Raw genomic sequence first — 20,416 nt, 5'->3', positions numbered from 1 at the left:
TGATTAACTCAGTGTGAGGGCAGGACCAGGATGAATGTATTTGCATAAAAATTTATTAAAGCAAAAATGTTTTGGGTAGGCGTCGGAGCCAATGATAACCATCAGTTACCACCTCTGCATGGTTGTAAGTCATGCAGAGTCCCTACGGCTTGTAGCGGCTTTGGCTTTTGCTCTTTAAAACCACTCCGGAGGAGTGGTGATGCATCAAGCGGAATTGTTGAGCATGATTTGGAGTGCCAGCAATTAACTACTTTAGTAGGTTTTGTTCTGCGTCAGTTGAGAAGTGCATTAAAAAATGCATACCCAATGAAGAACGAACGAATTATTTTTAAGCACAAGTGCGTGTGTTTATTCGCTGCACTTGGTTTTGGGCGGGAGTGCAATATACAAGTGCGTGTGTGTGTTCGCTGTTCTTTGTTTATGCGGGAAATGCATAAGTCGCTTAAACATCCTGGCCCCCCTAGACGACTTGTCGTCTAGTGGATGTAAAATAAGCCGCGAGTATCCGGCTCGAAGGACCATCGTTATTCGTACACCAAGGGCAAACACTTTGGGGGGCACACTGACCACTTTTCCACCAGAAGGGCACTACAAAAAAGTATGGAACAATCTTTTTGTTAACGTTGAAGGGGGTTTTATTAAAATATAATTGGCGGGGAGAACACGTCTATTCGTCTCGATGATCGACAAATTGTGTTTTGTTTCATNCATGTGTGTGTATGTGTAAATACAATTCATGTGTATATGTGTGTGTGTAGGTGTATTATGTGTACGTGGGTGGAACGGGCCGTGGTGAGTAGGCGATTAGGCAATGTTGCTGCTGTCAAGGAGCCGTTCACGGTCGAAAAAAGGGGGAATGGCCGAACTCATTTAGCCAAAGTGCTTTAACCACTATTTTAAAATAAAATTGCCGAACCACAATTTTAGAACCAATGAGAAAAGCAGCACAAACTTTAGTGAGAATAATAAGGTCAAACTGCTCTAGTGAAGAAGATACAAAATAAATAAAATATAAAAAAATTTTAATATATCACGCTTTTATAAATAGGCTAAAAAAAGAAAAGAATATTTCTCAGTCCCATAGAATTTGTGTTGATAACTTTTGATTTTAAAATTTAAGCAAAAGTCATTATAAACAATTTATTTTAAGGCAATTATTTGTTAGGTTCGTTTTTTTGGATTACCCTAATGTATATACCTACAGTCTAGAAAGAGCATGTAGTTCTACTACTGAAAAGTATTTGTTTTTCAACCAAAACCTGTTTAAAGATGTTGAAGTTGGATTTTTAAACATAAGAAGATTAAAATATACACATGAATATGAGTCAGAATTTCTGAAAGGGGCCATTTGAATTATATGATATTTAATTTCCAATCAACAGTGGTATTTTTTCATAGATATTGGCAGTGCAAACAAATTTTAACCTTGATTTTAGAAAAAAATTGTTTTTTTCTTATATATCGACAAGTGTTTTTTTTTCCTGTTCAATTTAACCGTCATTTTCATTGTTATTAAAAATTATTCAAGAATATAGGTCTTATTTATTTAAAAATAATTTTTAAGGGCAAATTGTTGCTAAAAATATAAAAATAATAGTCTTCTCCACCGCTTTTTCACACAGAAAAAAAACCATATATGAAAAATTTTACTCTCTAAAATATTCTGTTGAGAAAAAAATGGATCGCAACATGAAAAACCGCTACTTTTACTTGAACGCTGTCGCGCAATACAAAGAGCGAGTCCGGACTTATTTTGGCCAAGCGCATCTGCAACCAGCGTTCCCTCACCGGTTTATTTGTTTAAACTGAAGTAGATTTCAGTAAAAAATTATAGTTTTTCAATTCAGTTGTTGAAGAAATATCTATAATATTCAGAAAACAAAGCAACTCATTTGTTGTATTTAGAGATAAAATAAATACTTATACTCCACATAGAGTGACGTACACACGTATTGGGGCAGAAAATTTTCCGCAATATATGCAAAGATTTTAATCCTAATTTTTTATAAAAACATAGTTCATTCTACACAAAAACACATAAAAATAAAATCTCTAAACTTTGTGAAAAACTCAGGAAAATTCAATAAACTGCCAAATTTAAACTTGAACTTTGTTATACTAAAATTGAATGGGCTACAAAACTGCATTGTCAGAATTTTTCGAAAAATCTGAATAGAAAGTTGCAAATTAGTATACAAATGTATTATGTAAATGTAAATTAACATATTAACGACATATAAATTAGTATTTCATATCAATAATTGCATGAAAAACGATATTGCTTGCCCTCATTTGATTAAAAGCGAAAAATATTTCACATAATTTTATTCATGTATTTGCAACAGCTGACGAGCAACGCACACGGAAAGTTGAGAGTTGGCTATTTTTCTGCTTTGTGTTGACGTAAGCGTTGCCAAATTTTGGCTATGTGGACGGCTGCATTGAAATTCATGTATTTATAGTCAGCTGTTGAAACGGCGCCAACGCCAACGCAGAGCCAAAGTTGTACATATCTGTGTTCGTATAGAAAAGTATCTTATGTCGAAAGGTTGGCTTTAGTATAATGCGGCATTGCTTTTATTGTTTGAACGACAAGGAATTTTTGGATGAGACTTAATAAGAATATTGACTTGCTAGTATCGGAACTATTTCTTGCACTTTTATTTGCTAAAAGTTGTTCAACGGCTCAGCGCCAGCGAGTCATTCGCAATCGTATACTGCAAATACCGATTTATATTAAAGTCAGCCTTTCGACATAAGCTACTTTTCCATACGAACACAGATATATGGACGGGCCTTTATTCTTTGCCTAGGCTTATTTTCCAATATCTTCATACATATATATTAAAGATGTTTCGAATGTCATACTTTTCACATTCGCGAATGCGAATGCGAATTTTAGGAGTAGCGTTAAAAAAGCTATAATCAACTTAAGTCATCGTTTTTATTGCTTAAAATTTTTGTAAATTATTAGAATATTGAACGAGTGCTTAACCTATACCGCGTTTTAATCTAGTAGCCAAAGTTCAAAAGGGGCATATTACATATCAAAAAAAGGAATTTTACAGCCTTTTCTCCCGTGAGGCGATTTCTTAGAGGCTCGTATATAAGGCTGACTGCACTGAACAATCGCTCACTTGGAACGTTGGCGGGTGGAGCGCTCAAATATTTGCGGGCCATATTTGTCAATTTGTCGTATTTTAGTATAGTTTTCCACCAATCGAGATGAGCTCGTTTTTCTTTAAGATAATTCAATTGAGCTTTAATTTCACATTTTTTAATGTCTCCAGATTCTACATCCGAGCCTTCGGTTTCGCTGGAGAAATCTAAAATTATTTCTAGGTTGCTTATAAAACTTTTACCAGTACTTGTTGAAGTCCCATCAACAGTTTTGCCGCGGTGTTCAGAAGAAATGTATCACCAAAATTCCCTAAAATGGATCAAAAGTATCATGAAAAAAAATTTAAGTATCAAAGGATCAATCTTTGAACTTTTAATTGAGATCGTTGACAGTTTTTATTCATATTTTTTGGTTTTATATAAAATACAGAGTAAAAGTAAAGCTTTTATACTCGGTAGCCGGTAAAAGCCTCTTATTATCCCCACCCTGGTTAGACAGACTTAGAGCCATTTCAACAATATTAGAGTGGACTCTCTGCCCATGTACACATTCGCATTCGCAAAACGTTCGTATCATTTGATGCGAATGCGAATGTGTTTAATGATGATAATCATTGCCATAACGAATACAAATGCAAATATTCGCAACATCCCATATATATATACATATATGTCCATATGTATGTCCTTGAACAACAATCCACAAATACATTTTTTCACCAAGGTTTATATTTCCGTATTTCTTTTTTGCTTTCAAAGTTTTAGAATGAAAGCAACATAAACACGAATTATTTTAGTTGTTTGAAAAATGTAGTTGTGGATTTGTTAATCTGGCTTGAAATAAATAAAATCTACATATATAAAAATGAAATGTCTTTCGTATGGCCGCGATGCCTGACCAAGCGGCTGAACCGATTTCAATTCTATAAGAAGTACTTTTTTGGAACTTCTGTGTGGAAGGTTTTTCGATTAAAAAAAAAAATTGAAACTTTTTGTTGTTGTTGCCGAAAAATGAAGAATGCTGAGACATCACGATTTCACAATTTCATAGATTTTTCTGTACATTAAATATCACTAAACTACTAAACGGCTAGCCCGACCTGGTTGATATTTGGAACCCGTGTCAGCACCTATAAAAGAAATATTCTGACCAAAAGTGCATTTTCTTGCCGATCTGGCTCATATTTAGAATACAATTTAGCAAATTGAAAAAAAATATTTGGACTTAAAACCTACACGATAGGTGGCCCTGTGGCCGAGATATCCCCAAATATTATTTTACGATAAGAGGAGGATGTATATCTACTATTAGCAGAGCACCCGACGTCGTTCGGGGTAAACAAATAAAAATATAAAACAGTAATACAAATATTCAGTTCAGCATAATTTAAAGGAGACAAACTATTTTCTTTGTTTACATTAAGGCATCCTTGTGAGCCATACTTTTAGCTTTATCGTGCCTTAACTAATATATATTGATCATCACTTGTGCTACAAATCTTGTTCCATTATTAATATTAGGCGGAGTAACGATCAAATTTCTAAATTAAAATTAGTCTACTACGGTAAATTCCGTTTAGCTGCTTATTGGATTAGCTTTTTTGTATAGCTGCACTTTTCTGGTAGAATGCTTAATTCGGAAGGAGGTTTATTCATTATGAATGAACCTTTTCGTTTACCAGCATCGCGCGATTAAAAAACGATTTAATCTTTCCATTTCAAAATAATCTAAAGAGGGTAAGGTTTCAAAAATAAAAACACACAGTTTTAAATATTCGAGTTATCTAATAGATGAATACTTTTTTTTCTCAGTGTACCCTCCTATTAGCACCTACCATTGATTGATGTGCCCCGCCCCCTTTTGCATACTCGTTTATATATACCCTACTTTAAGCACCTACTATGAATATGTCCGCATACCAAATTTCAAGTTCGTGTGACTTATGGTTCCAAAGTTATAGCTGATAAAAAATTCCACGCCTATGGGATGTGCCACGCCCCCTTTTACAAACTCTTTTATATATACCTGCCTATATGCATCTACCATTGACATGTCTGCATACCAAGTTTCAAGTTCATGTGACTTATGGTCCGGAAGTTAAGGCTGATTAAAGTTTCACACGTATAGGAGGTGCCACGCCCCCTTTTACAAACTCGTTTATATATACCTGCCTATAAGCATCTATCATTGACATGTCTGCATACCAAGTTTCAAGTTCATGCGACTTATGGTCTGGAAGTTATGGCTGATTAAAAATTTCACGCCTATGGACGGTCGGATCCCAATTTTTTTTTACCCTATTATAGGCACAGGTGTCATGGCAATACTCTATCAAAATTTTGTTCGATTCTGTCCGTCCGTTTAGACTGCAACCTGGCACATACATACAGACATACATACTTTCCCAAATATATTGTAGACTAGCAGAGCACCCGACGTCGTTCGGGGTAAACAAATGAAAATATAAAACAGTAGTACAAATACTCAGTTCAGCATAAATTAAAGGAGACAAACTATTTTGTTTGTTTACATTAAGGCAAACTTATGAGCTATACTTTTAGCTTTATCGTGCTTTAACTAATATATATTGATCATCACTTGTGCTACAAATCTTGTTTCATTATTAATAATAAGTGGATTAAGGTAACGATCAAATTTTTTAATTAAAATTATTCTACTACGGAACATTCCGTTTAGCTGCCTATTCGATTAGCTGTTTTATGTATAGCTGCACTTTTCAGGTAGAATGCTTAATTCGGAAAGAGTTTTATTCATTAAGAATGAACCCATTTTCGTTAAACAGCATCGCGGTATTAAAAAACGACTAAATCTTTCCATTTCAAAATAATCTAAAGACGGTAAGGCTTCAAAAAAACACACAGTTTTAAATATCCGAGTTATCTAATAGATGAATATATATATGTATATCCCCCTTTTAAAAACTTATTTATATATTCTTTACTCTGAACACCTCCCATAGATACCTATGTCCGAATACCAAATTTCAATTTATAGCTGATTAAAAATTTCACGCCTACGGGATGTGCCACGCCCCATTTTATAAACTCATTTATATACACCTAACCATAAGCACTTTCCATAGATATGTCTGCATACCAAATTTAAATTTCATGTGACATGGTTTTGAAGTTATAGCTGATAAAAAATGCCACGCCTATGGGATGTGCCACACCCCCTTTTACAATCTCGTTTGTACATTCCCTCCTATAAGCAGCTACCATTGATATGTCTGCATACCAAATTTCAAGCTCGTGAGACTTATGGTTTCGAAGTTATAGCTGATAAAAAATTCCACGCCTATGGGATGTGCCACGCCCCCTTTTACAAACTCCTTTATAAATACCCTCCTATAAGCACGTACCGTTGATATGTCTGCATACCAAATTTCAAGTTCGTGAGACTTATGGAACCGCACTTATAGCTGACAAAAAATTCCGCGCCTATGGGATGTGCCATGCCCCCTTTTACAAACACGTTTATATATACGTTCGTATAAGCACTTACCGTTGGTATGTCTGCATACCACATTTCAAGTTCGTGGGACTTATGGTTCCGAAGATATAGCTGATAAAAAATACCACGGTTATGGGATACCAAATTTCAAATTGGTGTGACTTAAGGCTGATTCACATACAACTTTCTTCGCTTTGCTTGATAGTTCTTTGCTTTGACATATAAGATCGATGTAGGTATATGCATGAGTATGCTCACATAAAAAACATTTGAAGCAAAGCAAAGCAAAACGAAGCAAAATCTTGGGCAACTCTCAACTTTTGCCCGCTTTGGCAATCAGCTGTCTACTTGTATCTTTTCTCGTGCGCTTGCATTTGCATTTAATGACAAAAATAGGGTAAATAGGAATTATTATTGCTATTATTAATGCATATTGTTATCTATTTTACAGAGAACGCAAAAGCTGTCAAAGCGTTTATTGTAGCATACCTTCTGCGTTTCACGCTTTGTTGTTAAAGTTTGAACTATCAAGCAAAGCGAGGAAAGTCTTATGTAAATGTCCCTTTATGGTTCCAAAGTTGTAGCTGATAAAAAAAACCACGCCTATGGGATGTTCCGCGGCCTCTTTTACAACCTCGTTTATACATTCCCTCCTATAAGCACCACTGATAAGTCTGCATGCCAAATTTCAGGTTCGTGAGACTTGTGGTTCCGAAGTTATAGCTGATAGAAAATTCCGTGCCTATGGGATGTGCCACGCCCCCTTTTACAAACCACTTTATATATACATTCGTATAAGCTTCTACCATTGATATGTCTGCATATCAAGTTTCAAGTTCGTGTGAGTTATGGTTCCGAAGTTATAGCTGATAAAAAATTTCAGGCCTATGGGATGTGCCACACCCCCTTTTACAAACTCGTTTATACATTCCCTCCTATAAGCACCTACCATTGATATGTCTGCATATCAAGTTTCAAGTTCGTGTGAGTTATGGTTCCGAAGTTATAGCTGATAAAAAATTTCAGGCCTATGGGATGTGCCACACCCCCTTTTACAAACTCGTTTATACATTCCCTCCTATAAGCACCTACCATTGATATGTCTGCATATCAAGTTTCAAGTTCGTGGGAGTTATGGTTCCGAAGTTATAGCTGATAAAAAATTTCAGGCCTATGGGATGTGCCACACCCCCTTTTACAAACTCATTTATATATACCCTCCTATAAGCACCTACCCTTGATATGTCTGTAGGGTTGCCAGATTTTTTATGCGCGAAATCAGTACATTAGACTTTTTCATGCTAAAAAAATCAGTACTTTTCAGTACATTTTTATTCAAAGCAAAATTATGAATGTAAGTAGCAGAAAATAATTAAAAACGCCTAAGTTCTTGATTTTAACAATATTTTGGTATATAAATAAAATATAGTTCATAAAAAATAAAAGTGCTATTCATTTTAACTTGAGTGTACACGTCATTATACGGAGGAGCCGATAAATTATTTTGTGACTTTTTGAATAGCAATAATGAGATCATTCCCATTTTCAGTGTTTAAATAGTCAAAGAATTCTATACATTTCGTTTTAAAATTGCTTTTAGTTTAAAGTTCACTTTCAAAAATTTTAATTAGAAGCCGGTTTCTCTCTTTGCACCAGGAAACAAACTTTATTCTTAAGATCCTCTCATACTGTGAAAAAGTACCACTTTTTAAGGAGTTCATCCATATTTCCTCATGGCTTAACCCTTCGGAGGGCGCGCCGCGGCAAATTAGCCGCAAAAATTGTAATTTGTGGTTTTCAAATACAAATTTTAGTAGCCGGCCACTGCAACTTAGTGACTTTGTAAGTTTGAGATGCAGAATGGTTCACAGTTAGATGTTACTTTCTGCGTTATATAGTTTAGTTGATATTTGTATTTGAAAGTTGGTGCCTCATATATGCGGCTGAGTTGCCGCGTCGCACCCTTCTGTGTACCAAAAAAATTTGAATTGAACTCGCAAATTTTTTTTAAGATAGTTGGAAAAGTGAGTTTGTGATAAGGGTCTAAATCAAAGTTGTTATTTTTTAAGTATTTTGTCATGTGTAGTTTTAAAATTATTCTTAAATTTATACTTTAAAATTATACTTTGCGTACACATTGTAACTATTATGATATTCAATTTCTTAGGTTTTAGAGAAAAGGGATGTTTTTAAATGATGTACTTTAGAACGAATTTCCGCCTTCCCTTGTCAAATTTGGTTTGGGGACAAACCGGTTTCGGCGTTGGGCCATCTTCAGTGCCAGGAGATGTTGTTAAACTTATATAGAAGCGAACCAGTTACGCAACAGAAATTGAAACAACGAATATTACCAGGAATAATAAGACAAAAATTTTTTGTACATATTAATTGTACCAAAAATGTTTGCAGAAAACATTGCAAGCATATTTCACATTGTGTAGAATGTACCAACACCACTGTTGATGATGACGCATAAAAATTTAAAAAATAAATGCTTATAATATGTTTCAGTATAAACTAGGGCTGTGCGATTATTCGATTACTCGAGCAAGTTGGTTAATCAATTATTCGGTTAATCAATTACTCGAGTAATCAAGATTTCGATTACTCAAAACGATGATTAATCAAGTTACTTGAAATATGATTACTCAAAAAAAATGTTTTATTTGAATAATTTTTCGACATAAATATGAAAAAATGCCGTCAGTCTTTGAGATACACCTTGCGGCTAAATTGCCACGGAGCGCCCTCTCGTGTAACTTTCTAGGCGCGCCCTCCGAAGGGTTAAATAATTTTTCAACTACGCAAAAACTATGAAAGACTAAGAATTCGCTAAAAAGAGTATCTAACTCTATGTCTTGTATGCAAAACTCTTTTACAAAGTCAGTGAATTGAGAAAAAGGAGTTGTAAGTTATAGGCAAAAGCCATTCGAACATTGAAATTTATTTTGATGTGTATACATCTTTGGTTTCGGTAGGGGTAAAATTTGCGAAGCTGTAACGCATATCCCAGCACAAAATTTCGAAGGGCTTAGCATGTGTATTTCAGCATACAATTTTTATTTTCATTAGAAGCGCCCTGTGTTCGCTTGCCAAATGGTTGCATACATTTAGGCATATGCATAGTAAGAGGAAATGCGCTACAATTGATTATTAGCCGTCATCGATTCGCCATCAGTTAGCAAGTGGCGAAACGAACGAACTCAATGAGGTACAACCAAACTTGCTATCGTCTATCCGTGCTAGCTAACTTTGTTGTTGCTTTCACATGCAAAATTTTTCGTTAAGCGACCGGAACTCAAACATAGCGAGCGAGAAGTGGCGAATCGACGACGGCATGGCTTCCTATGACACCCACAATGCACAAGATACTAATTCCTTATTAACAATAGGACAATTATCGGGGAGGCTCAAGAGGCCCACAACAAACACTACCGAGAAAATTATTCCCGGAAGTTTTCTCGTGAAGTATGCAACCGTGACATATATAACCGGCTGTTGATGAGCTCGGACTCGTTTTTAAGCAGTATTTCGGTTCATGACCAAAAAAAGAAAAAATATCAAATCGTTTTCCCCAGACAATAAAGCTGCTGTTACCCTCTAAATCCGTTGTCAAAGATGTGCAAAGGAATAGTTTGAGGCCAGCGCAGATTCTGAAAGCGAAAACTAATTAACCAATGATAGTGTACACACATTTTATAAATAAAGGTAGTCAATATATTTAAATAGTAAATTATTGGCTAATATATATATTTTATTAATATAACCTATCTGTAATACAAATTATTTCAATTTTACATTTGATAAACAATTTTGAGTAGATAGAGGCAATAAAATATTTTTTGCCGCATAAAACTTGAAAATCTACCTATATGCGGTGTTTCCAAGATATTTTAACGCCCTTGAGTCACAAGTATATATGTACAAGTATATTTTATCAATCATACCGATAATGTCATGTATTAAAAGAATTAAAAATGAAAATGAATAAAAAAATTAAATCAGCAAAATGAATAAAATTAAGTGAAATTAATATTTAATTTCTAACCTAACCTACATTTGTATGTGTGTAACTGAATCGCCTTTATATATAAAAATATTATCATAATTTTCGAGCTTAACCCTAATCTGTTATTAGAAAAAGAGATTAGCCATGCAAAATTATAATTAAAAATATCTCAGATTAAACCGATAACTGTTTGGTGTCCAACCCAGTTTTATCGATTATGCTTGCGAAGAAGAGGAGGAATGTCAAATGTTAAAGTAAACAAAAATTGACGCTAGTAAGGAAAATAGGTTTGTAAAAGTATTTTTAATAAAATATTCAGTTAAAATATATTTAAATGGCCTAATATGTGTTGCAAAAAAAAAGTGACCACGGTGGCACAGAGAAGAAGTTTAACTTTTCCTCGAGTTGTGTGAATAAAAGCACAACCAATTTGACAGCTAACGAGCTTTGATTGAGATTATATTTATATGTAAACGTACTTTTATGCTTTGCCGTTCGCATATGTATACACATCAAATTGCATGAGTACCTATTAAACTGAAAGTTATTTTCGAGATAACTAACAACACTCGACAAAAATTTAAGCCTTCGTTTTAAATAATTTATGCTCCATCATATTATCGCAACTGGTACGTAACGACCCGGCGATATGCCCACAAAACGATTGATATTTTTGTTGTATTTATTTCTTGGGCATATCAAACATTATCTAAAACATGTCAACTATAACTAAATTGTTTTCTTCTTATTTTTTTACAGTACTTTTTAAGGAAGTTCCAACGTTATGTAAAAACCTTAAGAAAATACTCAAGTATTTGGTTTGAATAGAAAATTCAGTACAAATCAGTACAAATTTTGAAAAATCAGGACATTAGCGTACAGATTGAAGAAATGAATAAAATCAGTACAATAGTTGAAAAATCAGTACTGTACTGATAAAATCAGTACGTCTGGCAACCGTATATGTCTGCATACCAAATTTCAAGTTCGTGAGACTTATGGTTCCGAAGTTATAGCTGATAAAAAATTCCACACCTATGGGATGTGCCACACCCCCTTTTACAAACTCGTTTATACATTCCCTCCTATAAGAACCTACCATTGATATGTCTGCATACCAAATTCCAAGTTCGTGGGACATATGGTTCCTAAGTTATACCTGATAAAAAATTCCACGCCTATGGGATGAGCCACGCCCCTTTTTACAAACTCGTTTATAGATACCCTCATATAAGTACCTACCATTGATATGTCTGCATACCAAATTTCAAGTTCGTGGGACTTATGGTTCCGAAGTTATGGCTGATAAAAAATTCCACGCCAGTGGGATGTGCCATGGCCCTTTTTACAAACTCGTTTATATATACCCTCGTATAAGCACCTACCATTGGAATGCCTGCATACCAAATTTCAAGTTCGTGTGACTTTGGTCCCGAAGCTATAGCTGATAAAAAATTCCACGCCTATGGGACTTGCCACGCCCCCTTTTGCAAACTCGTTTATATATATCCTCCAATTAGCACCTACCATTGATATGTCTGCATACCAAATTTCAAGTTCGTGTGACTTATGGTTCCGAAGTTTCATTTATTTATTTCATTTATGTATATGTTTATTTTATGCAAGTGAGACGAGTGTCTCTTACAGCACATCGACTTATGGTAAACTATGGTGTTAAAAAAAAAAAGAAAATAATAATAATAATAATAATAAATTATATATAATATTATTTTAAAATTAGAATTAGAAACAGAGAGAAGGTAGAAGAAGATATCTATATGGAAGGGAATGAGGAGGGAGAGGTTTTCCAGAGGCAAGTCAAGAGAAGTAAGTTTGTATTGTATTCTTGAAGCATCTAGCATCTTTTATCGTTCTTATAGCGGGTGGAAGAGAGTTCCATAATTGTGCACCATGAACGAAGAACATGCGAGAAGTAGCAATGTATGTAGTCTTAGGTATTATAATATTTAGCACACGCTCGCTTTGCCCAAATTTAAGGTTTTTAAATAAGTATTCTGGTTTTGCAGTATAAACCAACTTGTGTAAAAAACAAGATTTCTTATCTTAAGAAAGTTATCCAGGGTGTTGTCAAGTATTTGCTTAGAATGAGCTGAAATATGGTAATATTTTCGTTTTGAGAAAATAAAACGAGCTGTAGTATTTAAAGCTTTTTGTATTTTTAGTTTTGATGCATTGTCAAGCTTAGAGTATACAACTTCACTGTATATGATTTGAGGAACTATTAGTGTCTTAGCTAGTCGGAGTTTTACATCATTTGGTAATAAATATGCAGTGCGATATAATTTCCTTAATACGTTATATATTTTACAAATCGAGTAGTTTATATGATCAACACAGCTCATCCTTGAATTCACTTTGAAACCAAGGTTAGTCACAACCTGCTCTATCTGTACTTCCACACCATCAATTTTAACAGGGGATAAACAACTTAGGTTGTATTCATTGTTAGATAGGGAAATTGCGTTTGTTTTGCCAGAGTTCAGTTTCAAGTTATTTGCTTGTGCCCAACTAGATATACGAGAGAGATCTTCATTTATCCTACAGACTAGGTCTTCTGACAATCCAATGGGACGCGATAAGTATATTTGGGTATCATCTGCATATAAATGAATTGATACATTTCGGCAGCAATTCACGATGTCGTTTATAAATATAGAAAAAAGTAATGGACCCAGTATTGACCCCTGAGTTACCCCGGAAGTAACGCGTCTTAAACTAGAAACCTTTTCCCCACACTGGACTTGTTGCTGACGATCAGACAGATAACTCTTCATGAGTTTTACTGCAAAAGTGTTGGAACCAAACATCTTTTCAAACTTTAACAGCAATAGTTCATGGTCAACTGTATCAAACGCCTTGCTAAAATCCAGTAGCACCATTAAGGTTAAGTGGTTTTGGTCATATGCCGGACGAATATCTTCAAATATTTTTAACATGGCTGTGGCGCAACTGTGACATGCTCTGAAACCAGATTGGTTTTCAGTTAATAATTTGTTTTCATTTAAGAAGGTGACTTATTGACTCTCCATATACTTTTCAAACACCTTAGAGTATACAGGAAGGATGCTTATTGGTCGATAATGCTGTGGCGATTCAGGGTAACTTACTTTCGGCACTGGTATGATGTTTGAAATTTTCCAGCCGCTAGGAAACTGACAGGAGGTAATTTAATTGAGAAGTTAATGATATGTGTGAGGGGAGATATAACAAACGGTAAAATTAGTTTTAAAAACCTCAAGTTCACGCCATCGGAGCCCACCGCATTGGACCTAATCGCATATATAGCTTTAATCACATCATCTTCAGTCGCCACATTAAAATTAAACACACACTGTGGGACTTCAAAGGCATTGCCAATATCCAAGCACGCGCTAGAATTATGAGGATTTAAGAAGAAAGAACTCATAACTTCTACATCAAGATTACATAATGTTTTTTCCTTATTTCCTACACCAATTGATTTAAGATTTTTCCAAAGAATATCTGTTGGCAAGTCTGCGTTTAGTTTTGTTTTCAAATACGCCTGATTAGCATTTTTAACCCATAAACTGGCTTGGTTTGATTTCTTTTCCATTCAGAGTATGCCTTGTTGCGAATTCTAATAACATGAAGGACTTCTGCTGTAAACCAGGGTTTCGTAGCTGGCAGGGTCTTGACTTTACGTAAAGGAACATATCTGTCAAACAAAAAAGTTACGAGGTTGTTGAAGTAATATAATTTGTCATCTACATTAGAGAAAAACCTGCAAGTGTTCCAATCTAATAGAGCTGCTTCGTTATTGAGTGCTTGTACATTAACATGTTTGAAGTCTCTATACAAAACTTTGGAAGGTTATCGCTTCTACTGAAATCGATTCCATATGACAGAAACAACATATCATGGTCTGAGACGCCTGCCACAGAAAGTTGCTCAACATGATTAACATATCACAATCACTAACACAGAACATATCCAATAAACTGGGCTTGCAGTTTGGAGAAAATCGAGTGGCTTGCTTATTAACTACATTAAGCCCGTTCGATTGAAAGTTATCTACTAGTGTTGTTGAGTTGTGATCATTACATAAAAGGTCAACATTGAAATCACCGCAGCATATAATATGATCATATTTTAATACCACTTCAGAAATTTTCTCATGTACACACGTTAGGTGTACAACGAGACATTTAGTTTTACTATCAACGATCTCAACAAAGAGACATTCAACTGCACTTGAAGAGTCGGACTTAAATATTATTTCTGCTTTAAGTGACTTCCGGCAATAAATGGCAACACCCCCACCTCTTCCCGTAGTTCTATCGTTTCGAATCAAGTTGTAATCACATACGCGATAAACATTAGATTCAATGAATGGTTAACACCATGTTTCTGTTATACAAATTATATCAAGTGCTATATCAGAAAAAATATAATTAAAGTAGTCTATTTTGTCTGAGGTCAAACTACGAGCATTTACATGGCAAATATTAAAACCCCTATGATGGCTACATACAAGCTTTAATATTATTCTCAGGTGTTCATTGCTTGCTTTATATCTTCGTGAGCCATTCATGGATTATGTAGAGATACAATTATGCTATCGAAAGATCAGTAAAATAAAGGAGAGGGAAAGAATAAGAGAAAGAGAAGAAAGGAAGACAAGTTGTTGCTATAACGCGAAAGTAAACTTATTATATCGTAAAATTTTTAAAATTACCTTAAATGGCTGTATTAATGCTTCAAACATACCAAAATGCATTAAGGGAATGGAACAGTATTAAAGCATCCTTACACAATATGTATCTCCATATATAAATGCTACTTTTCTGATACATTCTAATAGATATGTATTCAAAAAAGTAGCATTTACTTATCCAAATTAATATCGTGGAAAAGCCCGTTAGTGCTGAAAATAGTATCGCACAACACGTCCGTTCACTAAAATTTTTGTACAAGACTGAAAATATTACAAAAATTCCAATTCAAATTTATCAAGAAATGTACTTAAAACAACAACAACGTACGTCGCTTGCAGTTCGCTAGAATTTGAATTTATTTGTGGAAATTCATGACTACGCATGCATTTTTCACACTAAATCACTCATATAGCAAGCATTCTTCATAAATGCATACAACCGATTTTACTGGGCTGGTATAAAAGTTTTCCTAGTGACAGAAAGTCAATGACTCGTGCAATACTATTCCAAACCAACTTATCGCAACCGTAGAGCAAATAGGACACATCTTGAAATGTATATACATCACTGATTGTAGAAATTTTCTCGCAGAAGAATATACAAAATTGATTTTTCACAATTTTTTCTACTAAATATTTTTTTCACAGTATCCCCGTAGCGAATGTCATGAATTAGTCACTTAAGTGTCTTGTACGGCCATATCAAGTCTTCAATGACTTTGGGATCCGTTTATATGGAAGTCGTTCATGACTTTTTAACAAATGGTAATTTAGTCGTTGATGGCATCTGCATGACTTTGTCATGCAGTGATCATTGATGATATTCAAGCGACAATGTCCTGCAATGAACTTTTTATAAGTGAGCGCTGAAAGACATTGTCTGTTATAAGTCTTTTATAGGAGTACACCTGCATGACATTGTCACCAGTGTCATTGTCAGCTATATGTCGCAAGAGCGACGATGTCACCAAATCCTCATTAGTGACGATGTCACCAGTGACCATTTTCGCTACTGGGAAGGCATATATGTACTAAATGTGAGCAAACAACATTTTGCTTGCATAGTCTTCTGTTCTCTTTTCACAGCAAGTTCAATTATTTTAGTATCTATTGCAAAATTTTATACAGACAAGGCTAAAAAGTATAAAATAAATTAAAAAAAAAAAACTTTTTAATGTACCACGCTTTTATAAATGGACTAAAATTACAAAATAATGTTTCTCAGTCCCATAGAACTTGTTTTGACAACTTTTCATTTTGAAATTTTAGCAAAAGTCTTATAAACAATTTATGAGATTGAAAATGAAAAGCGTGGGGCGCATGTAATAGGCCTCATTTGAAATTGAAGAGTAATATATGTATGTATGTGGGTGTATTAATAACGACCGCTTAAAATCGATCTCAAATTTGTACTTTCGCTGTAGAAATTTTAGGTCTATGTTATGTATGTAGTTTGAATATTGTCAATTAAATCTAATGCTTTGTATCGCATGCGCTCCACGTTTTTCGTTTTCAATCTCATAAATTGTTTATAATGACTTTAGCTAAAATTTCAAAATCAAAATTTATCAAAACAAATTCTATGGGACTGAGATATATTATTTTACTACAACGCTTTTATCAACTTGCAATGTTGTATGTCCAGACCAGCTTTATACTAGCTGCATTTTTTTGAAGCGAGCGACAAAAGAACGCTCAACTCGGGTAAAATTTCCTTTTAGCTACTTAAGCAACCCTGTTGGTACTGGCAAGAAAATGTGATTAGTTTAACGGTAAAAACGTCAATGTGACGCAGTGCGGCTCAAGTGTGGTGCGCAAAATGGTCACAATGAGGTTTGAAAATAATAGGAAAAAAAGACAAATAAAACTCGGTTTAGTTTAATGGTTTTATTAATTGTCCAAGTATTTTGATTTGATTTAGATATGTTGGGTTACAATGGTTTTACCTGAAAATAATGTGGCCTGGTAGCTGCAGTTCTTTCTCCTTGGTCTCCCGATGTGAAAGTGAAAAAATCTAAAGCCGTGATTTTCGTTCGAACCGCCGGACAAAGAAAAGACGTTGAGGGGAAATTCAACGAAAGATACTTTATCCGGCGGGAAACTTAAACTAACGGCGCGAATATATAATATACGTACATGTGTACAAGTATGCATGCATAAATGTACACATATGTGAATGACACATTAGGGTGGTGCATTATATTTGGAAATATTTAGGCTTAAATATCGGCCGCGTTTCAGCTACCAAGCGCACATGGTTTTTACAAACAAATGTTTTCTATGTCTTGATGTTAATGATCAAATCAGGCAGCAGCGTCGGCATTCATTAAGGTAGAGTTCGTCCTTCCTTTATGGAGTGCTACTGCAGATGTAAATATAAGTGGTAATTAAGGAAATGTACGTGGTTACTTTTTCAAATGCACTTTATTTAAATTCATTATTTTATTTCATTTTAATGTATGATAATTTAGATGTAATGTATGTATGTAAAAAAGGAAAGTTACGCTCTAGAGACCCCGGACAGCACCCAACCAAATATGGTGCTTTGGGCGAGCAGTGGTCCAAATGTTGTGGGCAGTGTCCCAGGTAATAAAATATCTGCGTAAACGTCGGTTCCCAGGATCACGCGTATCGGTGCGGACGCATAAAAGCGAGGGTCCGCTAAGCGTATATGCGCGTACGGCTCAGCCACTGAGGCATCCGCGTTGCTAGATGGGCTTATTCTGCTAAAATTGGCTAGCGCAATAGCGTGAGTTGCTACCCGTTTATTTTGCCCATATTTTCCCCGTAAGCATAACAGACAACCTCTTTCTCCGCTAACGCGCGTCTCGTCCAGGCGCAACTCTCGGGCTAAGTCAAGTGATATTATAGTTCGAGGGGAACATACGTCGACAAGCGCGCGGATCAAATGTAGGCGCCCTCCAGCTTCTACTTTAACGACTGCAGTCGGAGCGATAGCGATCATTGGTTGAAGTGTTGGCGCAGCTATGGTATGGTGACCCAAGATTCCGTTTCGGAACGTACGTCGTTTCGATAGCTGGTGAGGCCGAGTCGCCAGTCTACCTTCCTTTTGTTTGCGTCGAGAGGACTTGCGTCTGGGATTACGCAGGCGGAAAGGCCTGGTTTCCGCTCCACGTAACCGGTTCCGCTCGTGCTGCAATAGGGGTCGAAAAGGCCTAGTTTCCGATCCCCCTTCTGCGAATGCGCGGAGAGGCCGAGTCTCCACTACATCGCCTGAAAGTGCACCTTCTTCGGTATCTGGACGGAAAGGCCGCGTTTCCGTTCCAGAATCGGACGCAAGTAGCGAGATTACACCATCGGAATTTTCTTCTTCCTCCTCCACCTGTTGGGCCCATGACTTTTTCGATGTGCTGGGTTCATCCTCGAAATGTAGTGTCGAGTGGTGCTTTTCGCCACATCGTTTACATCTGCCTTCGCTCACGCAGTCTTTTAATTCGTGATTCATCGCGAGGCAATTAGCGCAGTAGCGTCCTAGTAAGGCCTCACGCAATCTTTCCTCTGGCGACTTCGCACGATACAAAGGGCAAAGCCTGATCGGATGATTTGCGTCGCATAGGCGACATGGTTGCGGATAGCGATGGGCGCGCTGTTCGGCCCTTTTCCTCATTGCGGCAAATTGAGACATCGTTTCCTCTGAAATTGTGTCGATACTTTACGTTGGTTCGAGTTTTACGCTTGATATGAGTTGTTGGGTGGCGAGTGTATCGACATTGGCTAATTACAATAAGGGCATAACTATTTCGCTGATGCATAAGAACAGTTTGGTTTGTGTAAATGGGTTTATCATTCGTACGGCGCAAACTGACTCGTGTAAATTATCTATAAGGCAAGATTTCGACCCACAAAGAAATAAAAAGTGGATCGCACAAATGCCATACATTCCATTGAGCAGGAATGCCTTGGCAAAGTTAAATTTTTATTACATCGAAAATTGTAAATTGTCTTTATGATGTTTGGAAGTGCCAATATTAAGTGAAAAAAAATCATTTCCGTTGATGACTTGATCAACTAATATTCGTAATTAGCAGTTCAACTTCATTGCATGAAGTTGTCGAAAACGTATTACTCTACATTTGGAGAGTTTTTAGCCATTCTCGCAACCCTACAACTAGTCTGCCACCCAAAAAAAAAGGTTTGGATGCCACTGTAGGCGATACTCGTCTAAAAACAGGGTAGCTCATATGCAGCAGAATACATAAGTTTAATTTCAAATTTTATTACAAAATGTCTTATTCCATTTTGAATTTTTCATAAAAATATGTGAAATATTTATAAAAGGTTAGTGCATTGATATGGGCTTATGACAATGCATCTTTTTTTTTTTTTACATTTTTATCCCAACAATAAAATATATTTACGGTACTATATGCTTTGTTGCAGAAACATCTTTACTGACTCAAAATATATTGTCATAATTCAAGTGGTGGTAAAAAATTCAAGAGTTGAAAGCCGCAATAGCAAATTCAATTTCGCTAAGAAGTGTAGTAGATCTACTGCCATTGCAGTAAGTTCCGAACGCTGACCGACATACTACGTTCACTTTGTGGAATGCATGTATGTATGTACATTGGTACAATTGTCAGAAACCATTCAAGGCGAATTTATACAATGGAAAACCGTATACATACATACAAGGTGAAATGATATTTCTTCATTGAAAAAAAAAGAAAAAAAATGTCAGAATGAATTCAATGGAAATCCGTATACATACACGGCGAATTCATATTTCATTTCAATTATATTTTTCTGGCACGCGGCGGTTGTGTAATCTTAAGGTTAGGTGAGTATGCGTAAAATATCGTATTATATAGCTATGTTTGAATGTAATTTTTTCTTAATTACAGGATGTTGCTGGGCATAGTTTCTGCTGGTGTTATTTTTCGGCAAATAACACCAACATCGAGGGACTTAATCGACTTACTTGGAGAAAGCTGCTGAAGGTGAGATGGAAGACGCGGAAATGATTGAATCGATAGAAAATTTGGAAGATACTAAAGGCCATTCTACAAAAGAATGGGTTAGTATGCTTGGACCACGCCAATCGCCAATCGCTTTCAGTCTTTTTTGCGCACCTTTGAAGTGATTAAAAAAAACA

General features: G+C 35.6%; 1 long non-coding RNA gene across 1 annotated transcript in view; it reads right to left on the bottom strand.

Moving 5' to 3' along the window:
• The window catches only part of LOC108366509 (uncharacterized), a 17,844-nt gene extending 1,668 nt beyond the window's left edge, over nt 1-16,176 (bottom strand). The window contains exons 1-2 of the long non-coding RNA XR_001848095.1: nt 15,947-16,176; nt 470-476 (exon numbers count right to left, since the gene is read on the bottom strand). This is a non-coding gene — a long non-coding RNA (uncharacterized LOC108366509). The remainder of the gene's footprint in view (nt 1-469; nt 477-15,946) is intronic.
• Nucleotides 16,177-20,416: the final 4,240 nt, after the last annotated feature.

The sequence above is a fragment of the Rhagoletis zephyria genome, unplaced genomic scaffold (genome assembly GCF_001687245.7).
Source record: "Rhagoletis zephyria isolate East Lansing unplaced genomic scaffold, Rhagoletis_zephyria_1.1 Rzeph_scaffold_02297, whole genome shotgun sequence".
Taxonomy (NCBI): Eukaryota; Metazoa; Arthropoda; class Insecta; order Diptera; family Tephritidae; genus Rhagoletis; species Rhagoletis zephyria.
The sequence above is the reverse complement of the archived record's forward strand: the minus strand, read 5'-3'. Positions and strand labels throughout refer to the sequence as shown.